The sequence below is a fragment of the Bombus pascuorum genome, chromosome 2 (genome assembly GCF_905332965.1).
Source record: "Bombus pascuorum chromosome 2, iyBomPasc1.1, whole genome shotgun sequence".
NCBI classification, from domain to species: Eukaryota; Metazoa; Arthropoda; class Insecta; order Hymenoptera; family Apidae; genus Bombus; species Bombus pascuorum.
Window position 1 is genome coordinate 19,227,699 of NC_083489.1, and position 27,054 is coordinate 19,254,752.

The 27,054-nt window shown below is 38.6% G+C and overlaps 1 protein-coding gene across 1 annotated transcript in view; it reads right to left on the minus strand.

Annotated features, from left to right (window-relative positions):
• LOC132916873 (uncharacterized) overlaps window positions 1-27,054 on the minus strand; it is a 122,133-nt gene that overhangs the window by 33,276 nt on the left and 61,803 nt on the right. Inside the window, exon 2 of the mRNA XM_060977282.1 lies at window positions 13,367-13,499. The gene's annotated coding sequence lies outside the window, so the exon portion shown is untranslated. The remainder of the gene's footprint in view (window positions 1-13,366; window positions 13,500-27,054) is intronic.

A 27,054-nucleotide genomic window follows, 5' to 3' on the forward strand; every position in this document is an offset into this window, starting at 1 on the left:
GTATCATATATTCCATTATCCAAATTTCATTATTCCAAAAAAAGATTAGGAGTAAAGCTTGCTTTGTTTCCACCAATTTGACAATGTATATAGAAGCTACAGGACATTTAGTATATGTAATATATGCATGTAATATATTTGAATATTTCCGCAAGTGCTGGAATGCTTTCGTAAACTATAGCACGTACATATACACGTTTCCGTTTCTTCGAACAACGTAATTCACGGTTGAACAGTTTCTCGCGAAAGTACGATTTCGCGAAATCATTCCAGACATGCCTGAATGACAAATTATTATCGCAACCTCGAGATCTTCAATTCACTTTAACTTCATTTAACTTGTCAGTGTAAATAGATTTGTTTCCACCCTCACCTTCCCTCACTCATCATCCTCCTTAAACAATTCCGCGAGAGTTTCTCGTTTGGTCAACGGAAACCTCGACCTCGTGTGTATGTGTGTGTATATTTGCCTCGTATTTGCCGTGCCGTGTATTAAGCAACATTTATGAATATTATGAGCGCGACATAGTATGGTTTTTAATTATCCTCTGCGAAACTAAAGAGAATCCGTGAGCTTTTGTGATATTTCAATTAAATTTTCAGCACATATACTGATGCATCGAGGTCATGCCACAGCTTCAACTATAGCTACTTTTATTAAGTTACGCATACCAAAGGCCATTCTATTTTGTTTTCAAACAATATCCCCCGTTTTCGCATGTACGTGTCGTGTTTATACAAATAGTTTCGCATAGTATTCACATGAGTTCTTCCCGGGCTGAGGAGTAAAGTAGGGATAATGCGCAGTAGCGAATCGCGTACGAACGCATACAAATCTATATACGTGTCAACACTTTTTCCCCTTTGTCACGGAAAGGAGGTAATTATGGTTAATTTATTGTTTGCCAGCCTTCAATCAAACCAACAGACAAATTAACAACGACCACCATGCAGAATTGTTTGAACGACCGACCATTGACTGTCAGTGTTTGCAATGTCGCGAGCAAACTGTAGCAATTGAACCTGTCCTGTAACGGATCCAACAACTGATTATTGATTCTGGTGTAATATGGTATCGGTAATTTTCAGTGGCTATTAACGAACGAATAGAAGCGAAAAAAGATCACAATTTAACATTCTGTGCGTTGCAAAGAATATTCCATATTTAAACGTATTCGCTAAATTGGAAAATATTCACTTTCTTAAAATCTTGCTAATTATTTTATTCATAAATTCCGTATTCTTTAACATTTTCGACCAACAAGGTAAGTAGTTCATCGTATTTTCAAACATGTTTATGTTTCCAATATAAACGAAAGATTCTTCAACTCTCAAACAAGAAAAATCAAGATTAGCTGTTGAAATTATTTTGCAGAGTGTTTTATTATATTTAGAAGATCATATACTTTGAAGATTCTATAAGTCTCCACAAACCATAAAACAGCATTCGACGATAGAGTAAGTAATCACAATGCACAATGAACGTTTGAGGTTAGGTTAAGCAGCAAAGCGCGAATTTTTATTCCACGTATCTCTATGGACGAAAAAACAACAGACAAAGATAACATACAAGCATCTATTAGTGGCCACGATACACGATGACATTGAAGGAGTTAGGTCATGCCAGGACGCTTTATGTATACATGTCGCGCGACTCCGATGAAACGCGATACGCCTCAAGTCACAGACGCGTCTACCTTTTTCTCGGAATCGCTTCTCGTCGTTTTCTCGGAGCTCTCACGAGCCCGTGTTTCTTTCCTTTCGCTCTTTCATCGTTCTGTAAGAATACCGAGCGCGGAGAACACCAAAATGAGTACGAGGGCTTGTCTAATTGTAGGAGCACGGTGAAGGTACGCAACAAAGCGGCGCCGCTTCATCTTGTATACAGTTTTGCACCCTCAGACGCCGACGCCCATAAGAGAGAGAAGGCCACACGTATATCCGTAGCACAATTACACGCTTTTCAGGCTCCCACGTCGGTATTATGCGCGTCTGGTCTTTTCCTTTTTTTGTTCTTTCGCTTTAATCTACCAGGGAACCGATAATCATGTTTTCGAGAGATTTCACGTCCTTTTTTTTCTCGCAATACCTCTCCATGTACTCAGGGTGAATGCAATATTTTTTTAGTCACGACTCGGAAACATCGAATGTACTAATCGAGTATTTCGAACCAAGTCAGAAACGATTTTTTTTTTTAATACAGCAGGAATTTCCAGAAAATTTATGGAAATAAAATGCATTTTTATCCTCTTTTGTAATTCATAACCGGTACGATATTTCCATGGAATGCAATTTTTTTATTATTACTCTTTTTGCTTTTCGGGCTTCAATGGCACGATACGTTTTTTTCCGCCTGGGAAATAAATGCGATAAAGGGGAGGACCACAGATTTCTCGATTACCGTTATTCGCCCCGACGCAACGCGACGCGACGCGACGATTTGTCCGTTCGTTAAAATGTTTTGTCTGTTCGAAATTTAAAAAGGTTCCGCGTAATTGCACGGGTAATTAATTATCATAAAATTGCCAAGATAAACGTATTATACTCGCTAAAATGCCAACTCATTAACGTTTCTTGCTCGTAGGTTATAAGCAGTGAAATAATAAAAAGTGAGAGAAAAAATATGAAAGAAAGGAAGAAAGGACGGAAGTGCAGCGTGTCCTATCGACGAAAGAACGGTTTATAAAATTCTGTACATTGACCTTAAGATCGTCACGCGCTATTGTCTCTGTAGGGTGCTATTTTCGTTGGCCTCGTCACGATCCGCCGTACGAAAAAATCGTTCTGTTCCCTCTCGAATTACTCAGCATGTCAGATGGGAGTGTCGTACACGACCAGTTATTAAAAAAACAAAAAGAAATAAAAAACTGAACGTGTACTTAGGATAGTTACTACGATGCTTTGTCCTATCTTAATCACTGTCATTGCATTTACGTCCTGTAATTATTAACTGTTTCAACTTTTATTATCACCGGCTAGCCTCATTAAAATTGTCAAAAATCGTTTATGTTACTGACAAATTTAATTAGCGTATTGTACATATTATTAATATTACACATTGTATTCTAGGTACACAAAGAAAAAAGGAATAAATATCGTTAAAAAATGAAGAGGTTAACGAACAGAGAGGTTAGGGGACAAACCTAAAGAAGGGGCTCAAAAAAATGGGGATCGAATCTTTATGAAGGATGAATATGTCGAAGTGATTACATAAACTAAGCACTACTCAAGGATAACATCCACATAACAGTAATTATCACGATCTATTGTACGTATAATGTTCACGAGTGTAAGCTCATTGAAGAGGTACTCAATTGTAACTTAGCAATGCGGTTCAACGTGCAAATAGCACTTATGTTTGTGGTTAGACTGTTTCGCACGCGGTATTCGCTACGCGTTCAAAGTATTGAAGCTATTTTTCATATAAACAGCATGCGTGGGACAACCACATTTATTCCTCATAAACGAATAATGTCGTGCGTGGATAGTATCAGTAAGAAGTTATTAGACATTAATAAAGAAATCTACCGATCAAAAATATTTTTTTTACGAACAATATGCATGACACAACCATTTTTGTCTCCAATAACTGAATAATATTATCGATAATATCAACAAGATCATAGAATTTATTATATTAACACGTTGGTCGCTCAGCGTAATTCGGCTAAGTTTCCCGCGGTCGTTGGAACTGTACGGCACAACAAAAAATATATGTCCAACTTCGTAATGTCCTACCCCTTGAAGAGAGGTGAAATGATAGCACAAGAAGATAAGAACGGTATTGTGATGCTCAAATGGAGAGATGTTCGAGATGTTAGAATATTATCAACAAAACATGCACCCATTATGATTATGATTATGATTTTAATTATATTATATTATAATTTTAATTAATTATATTATTATGATTTCAAGCTCGAATTCTACATATCGCGGACGTCCTTCGAAACAGAAACCTTTGGCAGTAATTGCATACAATAATGGAAAATCTGGTATCGGCAGAAGTGACCAGATGGTCTCATATGTCACTACGATACGGAAAAGCATCAAGTGGTATCGGAAATTAGCACATCTACTCTTAGAAACAATTATAGTAAATGCTCATATTGTGTATCAAACAGCCACAAACAAAAAAGTATAAAAAATTTCGGGAAATTTTCGTTTCCGAATGGTCCGATGTGTACTGAGAAAATACTGTGCCCGACAACCATCGGAAGAAAATAAATAAGGTGTCTTATCATCTAGAGATTCGTAAGAACCAGCAGGACAAGCCTATGAAGGATGAGCGCCCTATATTATGAGAAGAAGAGGCAAACTGTCGCACACCAAGAAGCAAGAAAAAAAGGTAAAAAAAAACTACAACATATTATTCGAAGTGTCCAAAATCACCCTAAATGTGTTTGAAATGTTTTAACGAATACAATGCAACACAGGCATAATGTAATATTTTATCCAGAATATAAATTAATAAATAGTATGGTATAATGTTTTTAATATTTTTATGTTGTATATCCTATATATAACATCCCATATTTAATTAACTCGAACAAGAAGAGCGTCACCCATATTTGATATGATAGTGTTCTGTTTAAAATGGAACGTTAAAATATAGCACAAGAAGCGGTTTGTTCGTAATATATTTCAAAATGCTAATTTTAAGGGGAAAATTATTAGAGGAACTAAATCTTATACAATATTGAGAATTCATGAAAATTAAAGAAGTTTAGTCATTATAAAATTCGATGTTTCATTCATGCGGGTAGCCATTATTCCAGGAGAGGTGTCGCCATCTGGCAAATCATATTTCAGCTGTAAAGCGTTTAGTTCGATAGTTTTGGACATAAGTGGTGCACATAAAGCATTGTATACGGCCGAGCAGAAAATACAATAAGCCAGATTCGAAGTTAATCTGGAGTCAGAAATCCCGATGGTACCGGTGTGTCTGTCAAAAGATAGATCTTACGCTCATATTTCAAACTTTGTTTCACGTGTTTTGTAGTTCGCTCTTAAATCTTGTAACCGATCCAGTCCACAGCTAGAAATCACAGAGGAAAATCGTAAACTCAAACAAGAAAAGAATACTGTACGTACGAAACAACATAAAAAAAACTCGGTCACTAGTTGTATCATACATACTACTACTTGACTCCACAATTTTGAACTATACTACTTGTCACTTCGGCTTGCTACTCTATCAGTCATACATCCGATACAATTATCTCGACGAGACGTATTGTTAAAAGCAAAATTTTGTTGTTCCTTGTTCAAACTAAATTTGTATTATTTTAATTTTAAAAATTCAATATTAAATATAACAAATTGCAAAATATTGTTTATTTTATAGGAAGATCGTCGTTTTTTGATGAAAGATCAATATCAAGTTACGTTATACGCCAGGAACAAAATCCCAGAAACGCTCCAAATTTGTGTTGTTTTAATTTTGATATTTTGCAAATTTATTAACTACAACGAATTGTAAAACATCTGTTTTATGGGAACGCATTACCACTCTTCCATAAAAAATCAGTATCAAGTTACATTACATGCCAGAAGAGGATTTCTTTCGAGAATATTATCGAAAAATACACCAGAGACACTCGTGTCGATCGTACACACGTGCATCGAATTATCGACTATGCCTCGAGTTACGCGCTCCAACGCACACACACTTTCGCGCTTGCCGTTTTTTTGCCATAGGGATCGTTGCACACAGTTCAGCCCCGTGTGTATACAAAGTTTATGCATGCGAGACGCGCCACCCTGCACGTGGATTGCTTCCACAGGTTGATAATATCGGCCGCGAGAAGATAATATCGACGCGCGATTCGCGACTTTGCTTCTCGACGAATTATACGATGAAACATCGGCTTGCCCCCGTAGACTGTAATTTGGTAACTGTTCGAACGAAGAAAGAGAGAGCAAGAGCGAGAAGAATACACGTATCGAAATATCAACAACAAGATTTATCGACGATGCATGCAAATCGAATTTTCTTTTTTGCGATAGATGCAACTTAATTTTTGAAACCTGCCAACGAATCGATCATCGAACAAAGGCATCAAAGACACGTGTGTTATGGATATATAACAGCTCGCGAAAGCTATCCTAACACGTAATAAAATTTAAAATGTTTTATACAACACACACAATATATATATATACATAAAAGTTTCCTATAACATGTGCTGATATAGTTGTACGTTCGTGAGCTACTCTAGAAGAATGTAATAACGCATTTACAAAAATACCATGCAATTCATTTTATGATATATTCAGTATAATAGGTTATAGATGTATTACTGATATTCCAGGTCTTTGAATTTAGTTTAATGTCTAGGGAATTATCCTAGGGATTTTCATCATATCCAATAAATGAAGGTACTTCTCTCATACACATTATGGAAAATCTAAATGGAAGCAGAATGTCTGAGGTGAAATTGGATTCTTGACTACAATTACATAGCGATTAACCATGGTGCGGAGGAGTCATAGAAAGGAAACGAGAAGCTGAGAACGGAATACGCGATGAAGAGTGCAGTGATCCTGCGGTGGACAGAGATATAGGAAAGCACTGGAAGAGAGATTTTTGTTTTCTTTTTCTCTTCCTACGTAGTACAATTCCCCGCCTTAATAGCTAAGAATACCCGTAGACTGAACCTAATGGGAAAAGATTTCTCTCCATTAACATATTCTCACGATTGTAACAGATCACGTTATCGTCTGGGTCAATTACACGTTATACGCATTTGCTAGTAAGTAGTAGTTGCTCGCGTGGCGATGCTACGATAAATGGGTAATATGTTCGCATAATAAAGTAACCGGTGACATAAGTGCATCTTACTCGTACCATGAGAAAAAAGGTGAAAACGGAAAGAAAGGAGATTACCGGCTACCGTAGTAACACGATGTAACTTCTCTTAACGTGAACCGACAGTTATGTATCGCGTTAATGATTTCGTGTCTACACTTTCTACCAAGACTTAAATGGTCGCGTTCACTTCCGTCCGGGATAACAGCGCAAACTGTTTGGAACACTCCTGCGCATTATTATTACATCACAGAGCAGATGCATTACGCCTTCTGTTCCATGTGTACACAGTACCGACCATAACTACATAATTCTAAATTATTACAAATATGAACAGGCGTACTTCAAATGAAACTTTTTAATCTAATTTTCTCCCTGGATCTTATCTCAAGGCATTGTATATGGTTAGTACATATTAATAAAAACAGTAATTGATATTACTCGTTACAACTAAAAGAGTCGTAATTGAAGGTGGATAAAAATTACAGACACCTGAATTAAATGACATTAAGTGAGTATGTTCAATGTTGGAACAATAGTGCAATTGAAATATATGATTCTAGTCACATTCTAGAAGTTTATATAGATTCTATGAAGTGTCATCTACTCACTACAGATAAACATGAAATTTGAATGATACAGGTATATTCATCGTTTCAGTTTAAAATTTAACAGAGCATTTGTTTCCAGTCATGACAAGAGGCAAAATGTATTTTTGTATTTGGAGAACTGCATTAGGTGCCAAAATACTTATAAATGGTAGTGTACCTCTAACATATAAAATCTCGTGCGAAATTTTTTTTACCCTTATCTAGATCTAGTAGGTACGTACAACATGTTCAAAATGTTTGACCTCGTACGGGATTTGGTTAAGGAATCATCAAAAAGTTTTAACCTATAAACATTGCGAAACGAAGTCGATCAGAGGTTAAGTACGACGCCATATGCACAAAACACGTAGTATGGTACGATTTTCTTTTTGCGATGAATATGTCACGTAGTATTAACAGTTTATGCAAATCGTGACTAACATGATACTATACGATTTTATGGGTTACTTATTCGTTCCTCGCGACATCTCTGATCATATACTATGGTACGTTTTTTAGTTCATAGCAAAGTGTGAATTGCCTGTTATGAACCTTTTTGTTATGCGTTGGTGAACCGCAGATCACGTAGCACTCTGTTTTTTCGTCGATCGCCGATAAACTGCAAATCACGTACCACTAAGTTTCCCTCGCTTAAAAGCAACTTTATTTTATTATACGTGTCCGTGATATCCGAGGTTATATTCTTGCTACAACAAATGTATAGAGTACTGTTTTTCAAACCCTATTGTAAGTTTAATGCCAAAGTTTCGTCATAAACTTTCGCTTCTGAATATATATGTACAGTTAATGAAAATACGTTGATACCTACCATAGAAAATTTGGATATATATATATTGTATAAGTACAATGAAAATAATTGTCATGATTATGTTGGTTAAATTCGAAACTAATGTGAAATTGTATACAGAATTTATAAGATATTTATAAGATTAAAAGAATTTATAAGATTATGTTGGTTAAATTCGAAACTAATGTGAAATTGTATACAGAATTTATAAGATATTTATTACAAGTATATACATACTCAAGAACAAAATCAATATACAGCGTAAACAACCATCGTAAACATATAATAACTATAAAAAATGATGTCACTGAACATTGAGGTATTTTAATGTAATGGATAATAATTGTGTGTTCAAATATTTTTGCGATACTTGCATAAGATAACCATTAAATATGTCCATTGTCAAATTTGCTGCAAATTTTATCAACATAATCACGACAATCGGGTCCAATTACAGTGTTAATGGAAATTCAAAATGTTTTGTGTAACACATCTGATATATATATATATTCATAAAAGCTTTCTATAAACGTCGCAGTACTTTCGCCAACTACTGTATAAATGAATATTAACAAGTACCAATATTCGTACAATATTTTTTAGTCTGCAGTCGGTCATAAATTTTACGACAATAGAGATTTATCATTCAGAGTAGAAACTACGATTATTCATACACTCTCGGCGCTTCAATCATGAGTTTAATAATTCATCTACGCTTCGCTCGAAACAAATCTACGAGAAATACGGGAACGGCTATTAGTAGCGCATTTTGTCAAGCACGCGATTCGTCAGAGTTGCCAAATGTCACCTCTGGTCTCTATTTTGCCAGACTTTTTCTATTATTAACGAAAAATGTAGCACTGAGTTGATATTGCGAAAATAAAAAATGAAAAGAAAAGAACGAGCGGTTGTTACGAAAAACATATATGCGAAATAAAAAGTAGCCGTGCGCACGAAAAAACTTTAATTCAAGAAAGGAAGGTGAACGCAAGAGACAAGTTTGCCAACCACTATCGCGAATTTAAACGTTTTCAGCGCTTCCCACCATTCAGCCAGAGCGCTCCACCGCGATTTCAATTTAAACGAATGCGAAAACGTTTCTCTCTCACAACTGTTTTTTTTTCCTCGTTTTGTTTAAACACCGTGTTTCCCACTTCACCGAGTTTTCTAGTCGGACTGGTCAGTTCAGAAACGCGTATAGAAAAACTAGTGGGAACGGAACAACGGTGATGCCAAAAGTTGCCATTTTCTTCGTTATTCTTTTATTTCTCGTATCTCTTGATAGACCAAAGTGTACAAATGTTATAGAGGTATAAAAACTACCAGGACAATCAATGAACATTGTCGACGACATCTAATTTGCATTTCGATAATTTCATTAACCTCGTAGCGAATGCGCCGAAGATGTATTCTAACTCGGAGAAGAAAAGAATTCGTTCATTTTTCGAGAATGTTCTAACAATGGAGCAAAAAGTATTTCACACCCGCCCATTCACGTCGCTCGTTTTTTCCGTTCGAAAGAACGATAACTCCCGCGTGCAATTAATTTTACTTTTTCAGTCGCGTTTTATAGACCTTGGCAAAACGAACAAAAATAAAAAAGAAAAAAGAAAAATGAAAAAAGGAAAAAGACTGGTATCAATCATTTCATTTCACCAGCGTTCTTTCTGTTTCGCCCATCTTTTCAACAAGCCCTGAGAGCGGCGTACTTCCCCTTTCCCCTATCTATCCGTGTTCGTTTCTCTCCCCTCTTTCAGTCTGCGTTCTCTTTCCCCTCACTCGAGAGAACATAGCCTCTCTTGCTCACGCCGCGCCGCAGTCGGAATCAAACGAAAGAAGGCACTTCGAGGTCCAGCCAGTCATTATCTAAAACGTCCTGAGGTAAGCTATTAAATGCCATCGGTATCTTTCTCGGTGGCCCGCTTGTCGCGCTTGTCGTTCTTCTCTCCTTTGTGCCGACTGGCTGCTCAGCGTCTTCCAAGATCGTGGCCTAGACATGGGTGGCCTTTCCTTCCCTGTGCTCGTATTATAAAGAACGAAGAATCAAGAAGGGAACAAGAACAGAACGAACGACCCGGCAGCAGCAGCAGCAGCAGCAGCAGCAGCAGCAGAGAAGAGAAGAGTGTGCGGATAGGTAGAATCTTCTCTCTCTTATTTTATCCCCTGTTTCCTTCTATCCATCTGTCTTTGTCTCACGCTCTACCGAGAACTGACATTCCAGCCGCCTATTTCGAGAATGACTGGACCCGTTTTGTGTCGCGACATGTACCTGTGTATTTCTCTCTCTTCTTCCTCTGTTCATTGGAATCACGCCAGTTTCGCCGGCAGCAGACTCGCCCAGTATTCTCGTCTTTCTCGCACCCATCTGCCAAGCTACGCGTATAGCCCCCTCCTCACACCCCTTTTCCTTGCCATCTTTCTTTCTCGCTCCTTGCACCGACATTTTCGTTCGATACTGGGGCGCGTGCGACTACACACCGAGACTAGACGATGTATATGTCCTCTATCTGCTCCCACCACTCTCCTATTCCAAACCCTCGTTCATTTGCTCTCCTTCGCTACTGTGTCTCCTTTTTTCTCTTGCCACTCCTTTGCACGTCACTCCTTTTGTCCGTCTCTGTTTCTTTGGATGTGGCACATATGTGGCAGAGGGTAATAATTATTACGAACAGCTCGGTCCCCTTTGTGCCATGTAAGAAAATATCCGCCACGAATAGAGAGTAAAGCGAGAGCAGAATGGAGGACCCCATTGCATTGCTTTCAACGCCCCCTATGTGTTTTCATTGGATGGCTTTCGCGCGGTGAGAACTTGTATTCCTATTGGCGAACCGATGTAGCGGATATATACATGTTTTTTAATCTCGATAATACACTGGGGATATAGATGAAGTTCATAGAGTATCTGGCCGTTAGTTGTGGCCTAAGATTCTGCGACAGACTCCTGGGAGAACGGGCCCTTAGGGTAGATGCACAAGTCACACATTATAGATACGTAATTACGATCAAATACATTTCAACTATCGGAATCGTGTGTATGTGTGTAATATTAAGCGACCTGTTTGAATACAATAACCAGAACTTCGTAGATAAACAGTAACATTTGGCGGATTAATCGATAATTGAAAACCGACGAAACATGTATTTTAATCCGTGAAGACATGTATTTTGATCATATAAAAACAAATTATATATTTCGCAAATGTAATCGATAGAAAACGGTAAACATGAATTTAATATGAAAACATAGCCGGTTAATCAACGCCACGAAAACAGCACGGTAACGAATTTGTTACGTGCAAATTACATACTCGACGGTGCCGTTCAATTTGCACCAGAACAGCTTTTCTTCCTGCAGGCAACAAGGCAACGTGCAGTTTCAGGAGGGAATAGTTATCACTCTGTACGTTCTCTCCCCATCTCCACAACCCCCACCCACTGTATACTCCGTCTTTCTCGCACCCTAAGTCCACGTTTGTCTCTCTGCTTGCGTGTTCCTATGTATATATGTGTTTGTGTCCCGCTGAAAAGCTCGGCGTTCAGTCGAGCACAAGCAATGGCGGCTATTCAAAAGCGTATTGCAAAAATTCCGCCGATAGAGGATGAACAACTTCTCTCCCTCTTTCGATGCATAGGCAAATCGCGTTCGGTGGAGTGACTCGAAAACGTAATTTCGACGGGCAAACTGACAGAGAAGAAGAGAGCGGGAGGAAAACGGGACTAAAACCAGTCAGAATAGTTAACTCTGATATTCATCCAGGATACTTCAGAGGATCCCTACACACGGTTGTACGTGTGTCTCTGTTTCACATGCTGCGTGACTTTTCTCGACTGCCCTAACTCTATATTGTCATTGGCTGCTTACCTTCCTCTAACACTGGCTCGGCGATCCCCTCACCCCTTGCAGCTAGACGAACGCGCGTCTCTCTTGTCCTTCTGATAAATTTGACCTCTCATGCACCTTTCGTGCGTAATAACGCGAATGTGCTCACGCTCGTTTGTCGCATTTCCCGAGGCAGACCGAACAATTGTTTTATATTCATTTGCATCTGCGGGCTCGTGCACCCTTCTATTCGTGTGGAAAAAAAAAGAAAAACACAGAAGAAAAAGAGGAGAAAACGAGATGCAAGATAGAGGGGAAATTTAGAAGGGTGAGGAAGACGAACAAGAGAGCGGAGAGCGAAAGAGAATTATGAATAAAGCATTTAATTATATTTTTTCGAGTGTTCTCCTTTGTGCAGCCAAGCATAACCCTTTATCCGCAGGATTCGTTAAGTTAAGTGGTTTCAGCAGCTGCCCCCTCTTCTACTCTCTCGCTCATCCTAAGCAGCAGCAAAGATGGATGTGGGTGGGGACAGCTATAATTTAGCCTGCACTTGCTTATTTACTACGCCCATTATCGTCGTAACGCACTTTGCATGCTTTCGCCCATTTCAGCGCTTTCGGTTCGAGGTTGGAGGAACTTCGGAGCCGGTAGAAGGAAAGGGTGGGGATGAACGAAGAAGAACACCGCTCGAGTGTAAACAGAGATTGAGAGTTGAAGAACGTGTTTCCGTAATAAGTACCAAAAATTCCATTAAATGATTGATATCAACGAAATAGTAAACAGAACGTTCGCGTTTCTTAGGAAAAATTTTACATAACCTCAAACCGATCTCTTACATAACTTTACATAACCTTACAATACCTGCTGTTTGCCAACCTCAATCTAGAATATCGAGAAACTAAATTGTAATTTAATTGAGAAAAATCGAAGCTACGCGTTTAGTCGCTATTTAATAACTGTCCAAACAATTCCAGTGTTGGATATGCGCGTGCGTAGGTTCGTGTTAATAATTCTCAAAGAGAACCCGGCGCGGCGAAATATTTTTCTCGCGCTCGTTACTTCACACGGGCTAGCGTAGAAATAGAAAAATTAGTCGGGAAGATTTTACTGTCGAATAACGGGGTGAGCGCCTAGCATTTCCTTTGAGAGAAGTTAGGAGTTAACGAGTCACAGAGACGCGAGACGCGCTGGACCTGCGTGAAAAAGGTACACAACACGGTGCATGTAAAAAGAGAAGAACAAAAGTCTCGGCCAAGAAGGGAACAAAGAAAGCAGGTATAAGTAGAGAAAGAGAAATATACATATATATATATATAAATTATAGGTATACCTACTTGTTTTTTATAGGGTTGGCGGTCTTGCTTATTGAGGTCGTCTGCTATTCAACAGCAAACCTAATAATAGGAGGCCGTTTTCGTAGAAGGAAGCGAGGGAAGTCGTTGTACCGAATTATTCCGCGGCTCGGACCTGCAACAAGGCGCATAAAACGAAATTAATGCGGCAATAATCGTTTTGAGCATAGTGTAATTCGCTAAGCCAACTACCCTTGAGGCTGGTTTAATTCTACAATAATTGTTCTACATGGCAACTAATCACTGTGATATTACGTGGCCGTACTTTTCATACGTGGCGTCGGTCCATGCGCCATTTCGAATCAGTTTCCGCACTCTGCTTGTCTAACCTCAATTTTTACACGTTTATTTTTCCTTTTATTATTTTTACGCGGCTTTTTCATTCCCTTTGCTGGAGTCTCGTCGAGGTTGGCGTTGCGCCATAATATAGCGCGTGATATTAGGGAAAACGCGTCCGTAAATTCATTACCTTTTACGAGGCGTTTTCCTCGTTGTTAGCCGCCTTTTTATCCTCAAGACCATTACTCTACTGTCGCCCATTACGGCGATCCCTACACGCTAAGTATTAAAATCGCGCGCAATGACAGGCTACAGTTCTCACGCTTGCTCGACAACGCGATCAAGTGGAACATAAAACACAAAATAAAGTACAGCGCGTTCATGAAGGCAGACACGCACTTGTCTATTTACCAACAAGATTGGAATACATACGATGAAACAAACAATTACACGGCAGGGGAAATGAAATACATCGAGAATTAATAAGTGTTACCTATCGTGGATACTTATAATACCTCATGAAAGCGCATTTATGTGTCATGTCATTATCGTGTATATGTCATTACATGTGTACATAAAATATTTTGAAATTTCATAGTTGAAGAGTGCTTGTAACAAACACTATAAGTGCTAAAATTGAAAAATTTTTATTTTTTTTATTGGAAGATGTTCTACGTGCCAATAAGAATGCTGTGCTATAGAATCTAAATGCAATTTCCCTGTCTAAATAGTTATTAACTCTACAAGACAGCGTCACAAGGTCGTCTATATAGAAAAAAATAAAATACCAATAAACATTAGTTAATTATTTTTTAGCTTTTGTACATGCCATCTATCTAAGTTATCCTAAATAAACGGAACATTGAGTTTTCTTTACAACCAAGAGATGGCACTAGAGGCTTTTCTACGCATACATTTTTCTTTTTCATAAGTTTAAACTACATTAATTCGTGTTTTCTTTCCCTCCTAGAAAACTTGTTTCTTGGCACTTACAGTGTTTTCTACAAGCAGTGCATAATTACATTGGTAAAGTTTGAAATATACATGAAAATGTACGTAGAAGCTACGAGATGTTTCGTAAATGCATGTAGTGGTTATGTAATAGTCCTCGGAGAAGTCAATTTATATATGGAAAATTTTGATTGCGAATTAGAAGATAATTATCAAGTTTACATATGATAGTAACATTATTATTACGTAACATTAAGGATACGTCCCGATTAATTAGAGATTAATCGTAGACTGCGTGAATATTCGAATGGAGATGAATTATATTCAGCGGAATGCATGCAATTACATTACATTGGGGATCATTATAGGTCAGAGTCACGGTACATCTCAAGGGAGCGGAACTCCATCTACCTCAGGAATTCAGATGATTGTCTCATCTATAAAACTTTTGTCATCAAAATTCACAATAACTCCAACTTTTGTACCCAATGGCGGGAAGACGAAATTTCGTTTCATAACCTAAGATCTCCAATATTTACTTTTACAATATTATTTGTAAGCCAATACGCAAAATCCTAACTACTAATTAAGTAAATTGAACAAGAACCAATCCTCCTATTTACTAAATGCTTGGCCGTCTAGACCGCAGACACGTCCTCCAAACACGAAACATAGACAATAGGAAACGCGTCGATCTGATTCCGTATCTAGGAAAGCATGCCACGATACGGTTAATTTCGATCGAACGACCAGAGAACTGCCACCCCTCGGATTCTGATTAAAACAATCCTCTGCAACACACACACATACACACACACATACGTGAGAATACAGAGAAAACGAAATATCGTTCAATTAGAAGAATAAAATTGTCAGCTGTTATAACGTAAAGCCCATTGGCTACCATAAGCTACCATAAGCTGTCGAAGTATCATATTACCAATCCCAGATACCTAATAACTAGACTGCGGATTTTTATGAGATTTAGAAATACAAAAATGCAAAGAATACACGTAATATGCAAACGAATTGAATATAGAAATTATCCAAAGTATGGCACACTTTATAATATTCGCTAGGTCCTATTCTGTTATTCATATTCATGAAGATGTGAATTCGTATAAAAATTCGCAGTCTAGTAATAATCTATTTCGATAAGTTTGATATGTTCGCGTAAGTGCGTCACCTTTCTCTGTAATTAGGGTGATTCCGAGCCGTCAAAAGCATGCAATTACAGAGCAGTAAAAAGAAAGCTACGCGATAACCACGTAATAACCGTTAACGCCGTCAGATTTTAATCACGGAAGCAGAGTTGCTACCCTGGCTTCTGGGTTAGGCTACGGCCACGAACCACCATAAACTATCCACTTACTAGACACTCACCACGCGCTCCATCTACCAAACTGTACGAAGAACCTCCTCCCACTCTACGGTTCGATTAAATCCTCGTCTATAAAACCACACGGCTACCTGAAAGCCAGTTTCGATCGTGTCTATCCGTATCGATCAGTGGTTCTGATTAAAATGGTTCGGAGAAGCATTGTAGGGGACGACCATGAAGGATTCGGGAGCGAAGCAGTTCGCTGGAGCAACATATCTCGTTCATGAGATAATGTTCGAATGGATTAAAGCAGTAGATGTGCATGCTTGATGCAAGGATAGTGGTAGATGACGATATGGTTCAGAAAGGAAGAGATAGACGATGCAGGTACCGAAACCCGTGAAATCGTTTATCTCAATTCATGCAGGTGGCAATACACGTTCGAGGATGTGAAACGTTTCACGAACGTCGTTACCCTGATTGCTCTTCATCGACCAAAAATACACGCTAATTTCATTGTCTCTTATCTGTATTTGTTCACTATTCAGAATATGGTACATCTTAATTAGGAATTATCCTTAGATAAGAATAAAATACACTTCCGATGATCTCGTAGATATGTTGTCAAAATCAAGATTCTAAGTATCTTCTTCTTATATACGTAACCATCAGTCGATAATGCGATCGAGTCCACTTATCATCGATTATTCAATTTCATTAGGACACGTTTAACCAAATTAACAAGAACATGTAGCGTGAGTAAAAGCATTCAATGTAAATGGTCATCGAGCAACTGCTTCCTCAACTCTAGTAATAAACACTACAAGAGACTCTTCGACATGGTCATCAAACGCCAAGTGGTGAAAGGATACTAGTTTACACCTTAGTTTTACCAAAGCGATAGAAGAACGAAAGGAAATTGCTTGTTGAAAGGAAACACCGAAACTAAAGAACAGATAATGGCTACGATAGATACAAACTGAAAAACAATTACAGCTATAAAATTAATCGAAAGCTTTATCGTAATTACGAGAATTTATCGCCGTGTGAAGGAGCTCTTACCGATTCATTTAACGACTAGACACCTATGAGAACGGGTGTGCCCCGTTTCCCTCCTCGTTTTTGTAAACAGAGGCACGGCGGTCGAGAGTGTGTTTATGATCGATAACTCTTGGAAATCGTGCAGCGTCGAGCGTGTTGTTCAATATTTAACGCACTGTCCTAACCTCTTTGCGCCGCAGTCGAGCGCAGCAGCCGGGACGACATGAATTTCAGATGGGATGAAAGTAAAATCATCTGACAACGACGCCAGCGTTACGATTGAATTAACGTCTACGTGGTTGAAACGTTTACCCTAGCGAGGGCGTTTGATAATTTAAGAGGCATGAGCGAAGCGGAAGCATCGACTGTTAATGGAAATCGAAGAACGATTAGACAAATTCGACAGGATAATGGAAAGATCGGTGACGGAAACGAATTATTAATCCTGGAATAATAGTACACTGTGATCTTTCATGTATTAAGTAACGTTTCTTTTTTTTTATTGAAATATATGTAATTTTGTGCGCTACACCGGATCAGCCGCATAGTGTGATACACTATATATATATATATATATATATATATATATATATATATACACATATATAAGTATATGTGTGTGGGTATGTGCGTGCGCAGCATCTCGTAAAACAAAAGAATGTCACTGTTCCGTACGCAGGGTAAAAATGGAAACCAGAAGTGTGCTGAAACACGTCTAATGGGTATCTATGAACATCATGTAAATCACATATTAAATAAATACAAAACTATTTTATTATCGTCTCTACATGTAATGAAAGTGTTGTTACGTATTTATTTCCGCGATTACGATCTACAATTCTCAACAATTTTACATGAAGTATACACATTATATATGAGAATGTGTTGGTAAATTTTCGCAAAAATTTTTTACATATTCAAAATGTAGATAGCGAATTATTGTTTCGTAATTAGCAGATCATTTTACAAGAGGGCCATAGAAATATGACGCGTGACAATCCAAAAGAAACAATGCGTATTCCAACGTTAAAAACATAACAAAAATGTGCGAAATTACGGAAAGATTCGGATGCTATATATATATATATATATATATATATATATATATATATATATATATATATATGAACGATAAAAATGACTCGGTAAAAATGGCCTGGTAGAATGAATCCACTATATCTCGCGTTAATGAAAATTTAAAATGGAACTACAATCGCTTTAATGAAACCTATAAATATACGCGGAACAGTTTAATCGAAACAGACTGTGAGCCGGTCGTATCCGTTTTATAAATATAGAACAAATTTGATCGGCGAACGTAGCGCTATTCCGAATGAAAGCACAACTGTCTCGATCTATTCTTCGATTTGTGTTATTGTCCCGTATCGAGAAACGTATTGCAGAAGGAAATGCTAGCTTTACACTTGCATGTGTTGTCCACGATTATTAGCCGCCTTGCTGTGTAATCCTCTCTTCGATATGTTATAGGACACGCTACCGTAAACGCAGAAACAACGGATATGATTTTATCTGATACAAGTGGGGTGGAAAATACACATCGATAAAATAGAAATTCACATATGAAGACCACAGATAAAACATAATCAGTTTATTTTTATTGGTCTCCTGATTTTTACGTTAATTGATAACTAAAAAGATGTATTTCAATGTGAAATAATTGACACAAGGATAAGTTAAGTCAAAATCTATGAATTTTTAAGAAACCAAAAACTATTTAACGTAATCGTAAAACTAAATAAGGGGATAATTTGAAATTAGTTGACAGTATAATAGAATTAAAAAATACCCTTTTTTTATTTAAAAACCGAAGATATGATTTATCATAATCATATCCTCTGTGATCTTATGTCGGCGAATATGAAAGTGATTTGAAGATACAAAATCTAAGAAATTTAAATAGTACCATATATAAATGAAATTTGCAGTGATATCACACTTTTATTCGAACCTTATATAACCAATAGTAATTAAGAGCAGAGTATCGGTTAATTAAAACGGCACTATGTTTCAGTGTTCTCGTGTTTTCTCTTGCCTTCAGTCGTCGAAACGACCTAAGCAAACGCAACTATTTTTCAAACTGGTACACTTAACGAGCAGCGACGGTACAGAAATCGACTAACACTGGCAAAGACAGACAGAAAAATCGAAAACGAGGAGGGAAAGATTTCTAGAGAACTTGAAAGAGATTCGAAGAAGGTTCCGATAAAAAGGAAGGCGAGCTACTCGACGTACGGACAGCCAATCATCGAAACTTTTGTCTACGACCTCCTCGAGATGAACCGTGGCTCATTTACAGCGAGTAAAAACGACTAAAGATGGCGTTGCTCTGTAAGAATCGGTAACGACTCGATCTTAACGATCGGTAAGCACGTTCGGGTCAAGTGTACACCATCTCTGCGAACTTTTGCTAACGACAATACACCGAGGCGGAGACAGAAGTCATTTTTTCTCCTCTTCCTTTCTTTTTCGACCGTCTCCTCTTTCAACGTTGACGAAAGCTTATTACGGACGGTTGAAGCGAGTGTCAAGTACTAGCTGAAAGCTTAAACCGTCGTTGTGACACAATAACAGCTCGAGATTTTCCGTTTCAGGTGTCTACGGTTGTGCGTTGTTTCACGCGTCGAGTGTACATGATGAAGCATATATACAGGGGCAAAAGGGGCGTGTGAATCGCGCGAAACAACAAATCTGTCGATCCAGTTTAGCAACTGCACTTAACCTATTTTCGTCCGGAAATTACATCGGTAGGTGCGTGTTATTACTATGCGAGAACGGATTTTATAAAAAATTGAAAAATCGAATTTCCGAGCGTCGAAAAAGCGGATTTCTTGCCCTCGTCCCATCATTCGGGGGATGTGCTTCGTTCACTACCGACCGTACAAATTAAGGTCAATACGGAGGGGGCTGTATTTTCAGCGAAATATTCCATCGTTCGTATCGTCGAATCTCATCGCGGATCGATGACGATAATACCGTAGTAATTTATTACGCTTGACCGGGATATATATCGAAATTCGACCTCCACGTTGTTAAGCAAAATGGAAAATTGAAAATAGGAATTCGTTTGCATCGGTATCTCATATTTCTTATATGTATCTGTCTACGTTTTCTTCTACCCACAACTATACGTGTACGCATAAATTTCAGGGCACACACATCTCTACGTATATCTCGATTGAAAACACGATCGTCATCGTGGATGAAGAATCTCCGGTTACCAGTTGAGTTACAGCCGTAACCACCGCTTTTTCATCAAAGAAATCTCCTAACGTGTCATTGAATTAAAAACGATGACATTTCACCGTTCGTGGATCGGCGTGTATTTTTCTCGGCATAAATATCGTTCGTAACTCGGACGAGGATCTGGAGAATCGTTCGTGTATCGATATACACGGTGTACATGTATACATATGTATGTACAATATACACACGTGTATGCTCCATAGAGGGACCGCTATGGAACACTTGAAACGGATTTTCAGCGGAGAATACGGCGCAGTTAAAACAGTGACGACAGCTTTTAATTGAGGCTAGGACGCCAAGTGAAATATTGGAATTAATCGCGAAACTTGCGTCGGCTAACGAACGAAGAGAGCTATCGAGTTAGATCAGTCAACGAATAATGGAAGAATCGATACAATGCCGCTCCATTGACGTCGCCGTGTTTTCGTTCCCTCTCGCCTATATCGGTCAAAATACGAAATTCATCGCGGTTTCGGGCAAAGTTATTGATACAATTTTTGAGAGAAAAATGGATTGTTTGTTCTCGACGCGCTCGATGATGGCGTGCTAATCGTTCGTGTAAAACGATTATATAGCGTTCAAAGTGACTTAAAGCCACCAAAATTATTGTTATTATTTTATTGCTTGCTACTGACGATTCTATCTTTTCGAATTTAACAAGTTTACAACTCTCGCAAACGTAATGAACGATTTCTATTAAGGATAACTCATTTGTCTTATTACGATTTAACGAGGTAGTTATTTACTTGACAAGCTATTATAATGACAGATGTATTATTTCAGCAAACAATATAGCTAACTTATTTTTGATGTTGCGGTCTGTTTGACTCTGATGACGATGATTGACAAGCTAACAGTTATAATATTAAATATATTATTTCAGCAACAAATAATATAGGTAATATAACTTATTTATGGGCTTGTAATTTGTTAAAATCTGAGGATAATTGAGGTTATATTTTTTACAATTCGCATTAATGAAGGAGTAAGATTACAATTGTAAAATTTTCTCCTTCTAAGAATTATAAAACGCAGGTGAATCTACGCTTCTTATTCGATTTGAAAGATTTAAAATGCTATTGAATTTTAAGTTTCTTCTATATACAATGATATTGTGTCCCGTTATAGTGTTTCAAGGACTTTCATTGTCACGGGATGACTGTCGTTTTCATTGGAAAGTAAGTGATTTAAAGAGCTTATAAATCAAGTTAGTATTTGCAAGATTACCAATACGGAACAATTGTTTCAACGAATTATATGGGTATACGGTATGAATGCAAAATGGGCCAGATACATAATAACGTACTTAATCAATTTCGAGGGTGAACGCATCAGATCGTCAAGCTTCAATGTAAAATCTCGTCTCGTTTATCCGACGGTGACAAGTGAACGCACGCAATTTGGCGCTGTCAGTCGGAAACGCGGGATTTTCAAATTTTAATCGAATCCGTCTCGCCCGCGCGTTTTCCGTCGATTAAACGCTTTACAAGCACGGACGGCCGCACGTCCTCCGACGAGGGGAATATTTCATTGGCCGCGATCCTGCATAAAACAGCGCGAGAAAACGAATTACTTTTGCAAGTTGACTGAATTGCATACGATACATTAATAATAATACGTTAATACGTCAGTCATCGAATAAATAAAATCGCGAAATTAACGAGTAGCACCGAGTAATTTCGTATTTCGTTTTAATTATCATTTAACGGGTCACGTTGTCAGGGGTTAAAAATTTCTGGTTGGCAATATGTTTCGCGAAAAAACAATATGAAGTTATCAAAATTGTAAGGCATTTATGTTCATTTTTTGCAGTTATTACTATTTGAAAGTAATACTGGCCGTGATGGTTTAGTTTTTGATAGAACTAATACCATAGCCTCGGGCGAGGAATATTTCATCGGAAAATGCGAAAAATCCCTAGAAATGATTAAACATTCAAACAATATCATCAGCGATACTAGCTACCTATTTGGGCCACATTTTTTCCAATTTCGCGATTCTCTAGCTATAGAATAAAGGATGATCGTCTACGAAATAAACAATTACTGCAATACAACAGTTCCAGCATGTTATTTGTCCACTCAAAGAAACTAATTGCAATGCTAGTGAAGCGTCTAGATAATATCCCTATTAGACACAGTTCGCTCGTAGAAGTCTCAAGTAATAACAAATGCAAGTTACTGCGATTAGTATATTACTGGGCAAGCTTTCTAAATTCATGAATACATAAGAAACAACCATGTTGTTTGGCCACCATATGAGAAGAATAACAAAATCATCCTCGCACAAAAAAAAGTCGAAGAATGATTCGACAATGCGACAGAGGACATAATAGAAGTCACGTGACGTATGTTCGTCGACGAGAGCGCCATCGGAGATCCGTATGCGGCCACGGGTCTATTCTCATTCCGTTGAAACGATATCCACGGCATAGTAATGAAAACCCTGTTTCGTTTCCTATGCAAAGGACCGGCGCGTACTTTTAAACGTGCCGTAATAATACCTTACTAGAAGCAATTAAGTGCAAATACAACCGATTGGGATGAACGTGCACACCGGCGGATGCATTCAGGGGGTTAGGACGTGGAGATAGGATGGACACGGAGGAAGTGGCCCAGGGGAGGAGGGAGCGAAAAGAGGAGGGGACAGAGAGGATAGAGCGAGGAAGGCAGATCGGAAATTGCTTCGAGCATGCTCGCTCGCAATAATACCACGCTTGGTTCTGTCTGTGTGTGCGCGCGCGCGCACGCGCGTGTTTGTATACCAAGAGTCCGACCCTCTATGCGTGGCTACACGTACATACGTGCATATCCAATGTGTAGCTATAGGTATTTGCGTATCTATATATATATATATATATATAGATATATATATATATATATATATATATATATATATATATATGTGTGTGTATAGATATATATATATAGGCATACCAATACCAGAGTAAGGTAAGAACAAAGCCGACGGCAAATGACAGCAGTAATTTTCGCAAACTGTTGTGGGATGCGCGCTGTGGCATTCAAGAATACCGTGCCGTCGTTGCCGCTCTTCGAAATGGTACTACTTTTCCTTTTCTTTTACATACATTCTTTCTTTGACGCCTTCATCTCTCACGCTGATGATCCTCACAACTTACAGGTTTCTTTTTTGGCGGCGTGGTTTCACTTTTTGATACCACGGTCGATAAGTGGCAGAAGCTTGAAGACTTAAGAAGAATTTTATTGATGATTTAACGAGCTTAATTTGGTAGTATTTGACAGTTTAATTTGAGTAAGAATATTCAACGTCGAAGGTAAGGAGTTTGAAAGCTCAGAGAACTTCATGAAAACCAATCAGGCAGAATTAATCCGAGGGCAATATAATATATCAATAGACGTGACTGGTTCTTGTAACAATTTTTCAATTGGTTAACTATGTATTTAAATCTTAACAGATCCGCTAAGGCAATTCTATTTTATTCTACGATTTATTTCTATAATCTTTTCTTTATGTTTCACGTGAATCATTTCGCCGTCTTCCATTTCATCTGACTCTGTTTCCACGAGTTGTTCTTTGCATCCGACGACGGTACTTTGTTTCCTTTTTTCCCCTCATCACTCTATTTCTTACTTTGTCGCTTCGTTCTCCATCTCTATCGTGCATTCATTTGTCACACTCGCGCTACTAAGCCGCATACACATGTGAGCACGCGTTGGTGGTACGGTGTGTACGATAAAGCTGGATTTACGCTTCAGAAGGATCGGAATCTGTGGGAAACCGAGCGTCCAATTGACCGGCCAACTGTTACAGCACCCTTGATTCTCCATAGATTCGGATTCGAGATCAAGGCGCGAAAGCCGCACAATGAATATCCGACCGCACATAGCCATAGGATAAAGGAAAGTCCAGAAAATTTTGCGGTGCGACGCTCGCGAACACGTCTCATTTATCCCCCTTTTTCCGTGATTGTTTGTATGCAGCGATGGTTAGCCTAAAAAAAAGCACTAGGAATCAGGAGCGTACAGAACGTGGACGATAAATTTCTCTGGTGTGCGGGAAAAACAAAGGGAAAACGAACCAACGCTTTTTCTCTCTCTCTCCCTCTCTCTCGACGAACTTCTCCTCATAACCACTGAACAATGGAAAAAAAAAAAAGAAAAATGAAATAAAAAAAATCGAAAGAGAAAGGAATGAGAGACGTTTTTTAACGACGAGCCGCTATGTATACTACAATCACGGATTTAAAGAAATTTCGATGAAGCAACAACAATCCTGATCATCAAGGATAAAAAAAAGAACCCGCTGATCGTAAATATTTCGTTTCGTCTAAGAGCACGTGTGATCCATTATTCAGGTGAGCGCCTCCGACAGCTTATGCTGCAATAACTAAATAATGCCGCGCATTCTTCCGCGTGCGAGCATCGTTGAGCCTCGAGAAAGCCTTAGCCCGGGGAACGCTCGCAGCATTAAGTCGTCCGATGTCGATGCCAGGCCAGCCGGCCGAGAGAGAGCCTAGTATATATGCAGTGTATCTTGGCCATGCAGAAGCGCGCGCGTGCAGCTGGATGCACTCGCGTGCCGCCACGTAGCCAATCACGTAGCACCGCACAATACGCTGTGCCAGGGAATAATGCCCAATTTTACACGAGGCAAGATTGACGGCCGTATACGTCCTTATACAGGCGAGACGAAATCGGCTTAAAAGTTTCAAAACTTGCCTGAGGCTGTGGCAAGACGAGGAACCGACGGAGTACTCTCGAGGTAAAGCGAAGAAAGACAGGCAAACTTGAAAGAGACAGAGAAAGAGGCACCAAGATCGAGAGAACGAAAAAGGAAAACCTTATTTACTTTACGTTATATAGAAAGATAGGTATACATATGTCGGTATACACGCAGAAGTACGTATCCCCTCCTCCAGGGTGGTACGGCTTCATCCATGCGTTAAATTCCTCCGGGGGATTCTTCCTCTTTCCTTGATCCTTCTCTTTCTCTTGCGCTCTGTGTTTCTCGGCTGCCCTCCCCACTCTACAGCTACCCCTAACTTCTGTGCTCTTCTCAGTTCACTCGTATCCACTTGCAACAGAACAGACCACTACCGCCACCTCCTCAGGCAAGAGGTGTCTGTCTCTCTTTCACGGGTCTCCTTTTGCTTTCAGTGCAACAACTTTGATAGGGGCAACAGCTCGAGGTATTTCCAATGTATCGTTCGTAGATCGCGTGGTAGGAAGAGGAGGAACGAAACCGGGAAAAAGAGTTTTAATTTCTTCAGGAGCTCGCGGTCTGGCATCCGTTCGTTCTACACGTGAAAAACCGTGTAAAGGCGGAACACAGCTGAAGGGGAACGGTGAACTGGAAGAAAAGTTACGTGGTAACGTAAGTGAGGTATTGGCCGAGCTGCAATTCCGATCGGACCAATGAATTATTTTTACTGATTCGAACGTATTACCGACACAGATGGCTCCTCGCTCGAAAGTCTGCCGCGTAGAGAGGTTCCTCGGTTGGGAACGATAAATGTCGCCCGTACGGCGATTATTCTGCCAATTGCGAACACGGGGCAACCATTGTAGCGTTGTATCGAAGAACGAATGGTATTTCGAATCGTCTTAACGTTTGTCTTGCTTTTCTCCAATTTGGTACGATCATTGAAATTAATCAAATGGCAATATACATACAATGGCTACAGAAAATATTTTGTCATTTCATTGATCATAACACTTACGTATTAATTAATTAGGTTTTAGTATATTAAATTTTGTATCGCTATTAAAATGAAACGTGAAAGCTGGTAAGAAGACGCTTTATTAAAAAATAAACAAATACATTTTGTAGCCACTGTATGCATATATTAAGTACAATGTGCATAGTGCATGTAAATATTTCTCTTACATAGGAAGGAAATGTTTAATCAATCATGTCATCTTTTTTTATGCATTTACGTATTATTAACTAAAATGATTATTAAAAAACCTTTAACCATTTCTTTAAAAGGAAAGGAATAAAAGAAAGATTGCAAGATATACAATCGAGAAGGGTCGCACAGAAAGCATCCACGTGAGCCACGAACAAGTCACGAGACACGTGATGACCAGCCAATAAGATTCCACTACTATATTAAACCTTTTAGGAGCCGCTTAAGTCGCGCATAGAGTGACAAGCACCTGCCCTCGTACGACTGGATATACGAGGGGACGTCAGGTTCGTTCTCCTTTATATTCGAGCTGCTTTTTTCATTCGACTAACTCGTAACTTCCAGCATTCGCATATTCAAAAAGTAGAATAGGCTGTTACCTGTACTACTTTTAACGGCTCGCTGAAACACTGCTACCAAAGTAGAACAAATTTTTACTGCGATCCGTTACTCATAGTTGAATAGCAAATTTAATCCGCATGACAAACATCAAACGATTGCATTTTGAATCTTTATTCTACTGCTCGAAAATTCTCTGTGAATTGACCCAGTATAGGATATAAATACACGCACGTATGTATTTATTGTGCAGTAGATCATTTCATTAATCGATGACATATCATTCCAAATGGATGGCTTCTTAATTTTAACATTAACTGCGCTAGCTCTCTGTGACGTGTTTGGCGAATACAAAACCTATACGAATAAACGGCAAAGTAATGAATAATATAGCATCAAATTCCAATCAGAGAAGGTATTCGAAATGAAAAACACACTGAATAGCAACTATATATTCTGATTCTATCATATGGAAAACAATTGGAATGCGAACTCATTTTTCGCCTATAGTGCTTATAAATTTTACAAGAAAAATATAGTATCGATTATTATAAGCAGTATTTGTCTTCGGACGTTTCATTATTT